Source organism: Montipora capricornis, chromosome 13, assembly GCF_036669925.1.
Source record: "Montipora capricornis isolate CH-2021 chromosome 13, ASM3666992v2, whole genome shotgun sequence".
Taxonomy (NCBI): domain Eukaryota; kingdom Metazoa; phylum Cnidaria; class Anthozoa; order Scleractinia; family Acroporidae; genus Montipora; species Montipora capricornis.
In genome coordinates, this window is record NC_090895.1 from 11135686 (window position 1) to 11137598 (window position 1913).

The 1913-nt window shown below is 43.0% G+C and overlaps 1 pseudogene; it reads right to left on the reverse strand.

Moving 5' to 3' along the window:
- The window catches only part of LOC138030051 (uncharacterized), a 2580-nt pseudogene extending 1065 nt beyond the window's left edge, over positions 1-1515 (reverse strand).
- Positions 1516-1913: the final 398 nt, after the last annotated feature.

Genomic DNA, 1913 nt, shown 5'->3' on the forward strand with positions numbered 1-1913 from the left:
TAATAGAAACTTTGATATCTAGGAAAGCCAATGAAGTTTCCGAAATTTCCCAGGTATATTTAAGAGCCGGATGAAAAGAATTGACAGAGGTTATAAAATGATCAAGTTCATCTCTGCTGGATGAAATAGCGCCGATGCAATCATCGATGTAGCGGTCGTAGAGTTCAGGTTTGGGGCCGCTGTACTGATTAAAAAATTGGTGTTCAATATATCCTACAAAAAGATTGGCATAGCTGGGTCCCATTCTTGCGCTTGAAACGTCAGCTTTTAGAATCTCTGTACGGTGGCCAATTTACATTATCAACTCTGTTGATAAAACCAAATTTTTGTATACTACTTCCACACCGATGCAGCACCACAGTTTCTTTAGAAACTATCCCCTTCATTCATGGTTAGTGTGCTCAGCTCCGGATGGTGGTGCCTCTCTCCACCCAGGTGTATAAATGGGTACCAGCGAAATGCTGGGGGTAACCCTGTGATGGACTGCCATCCTATCCAGGGGGGAGTAAGAAAATACTACTAGTCGCTTCATGCCACAGAAACCGGGATAAGCTCCCGCTCTGATGGGCCACTTGGCTCGTAAACAGACTTTTACTCTTTTTTAGTTCCAGATATAAGGACAGAGCTTCATCTGTGTTTCTTGGCAGTTGTAATTTGTTTTCTTCCATAATGAGTTCTGCTAAACTTTCAAACCAAGAAGAACAACCAAGAGGATGTTGTCGGGGACCACAGAGATTTTCTGCAACATCTAAATCACTTTCATCAGCGGCAATCTTGTAATGTGTAGTGTTCGATTCTTCTGGAAGGAAAAACAAAACGTCAGGTCTCCCGGCAGGCATCTCTCCATTCGATGGCCTTATTCTATGCAAATTCCAGCGTTGTGCCACTCTATGCAACTCCTCTTGAATTAAGCTTGTGAAGCAAAACCTTAAGCACTCAACGTGGATGACATTGCTATTGTCATACTGCCCTGATGCTGTTAAATCTTTGAAAAATTCATCCACCAGTGAGTGTTACTTTTCCTGAGGAAGGCCCACCAAGCTTCAATCCTTTGGTTGGCTTCAGATTTGCCATACAAAAAGCTCTTTTCTCCAGCTAAGTTGTCTTGACAGTTTCGATGTGAATGTTTTCAGTCCCACAGTCACACACAGTCATGTGTATGTTTTCAGTCCCATAGTCTCGTACTATCCGAGAACAGCCACCTAATTGCCGCACGCAATCGAGGTAGTATTGTACCATTACCATTGGGTCACTGTTTGAGGGGCCTACCTCCAGCCACAAGATGCAACGACTGTAGCCATCAATAGCACCGCGAATGCAAAACCCATAGCGCTTTAGCTTGTAATACCCAGCGATATGCCATACGAAGTTAGGCCCTGCTACCACGTACATCCTCCTTCTAAATAGTTTCCTCGATCGTAACTCAACACCATCAGGATCTAGTTTCTTCACTATTCATCGAACTGCATCTCAATCAATCACAATCCTGTGGTCATTTAGTAGATGCTGGTGCATTTGTTGATAGCCAATGCAACTTCCACTACTCTGCAACTCTTGGTCTACTGCATTTACTACCCTTTCAATTCTAGACTGATTCCTTCTTCGTCAAAGCCCTCGAGATCTAAGAACCCTTTTTTAGCTGACATACACTTAAGCCAACACCGTGACATAACAGCAGAAAATACTGTTCGATCAAATATTTTCGTTCATGGTTGCCATCCATATTTCTTATGCTTGGCAGATAATCTGGAAGAGCCCAGCCATCTGAAACTTTCAGTCAAACGAAGAGAGTGGTCAGAAAGAAACGGCCCGGGATGTAGTTACCAACCATCTTTTTCCACTGATCAAGAGTCAACACGCATGTCCATATACCGTGTAACCAAACATATTAACTTGGCAAGTTTGCAAGTTAT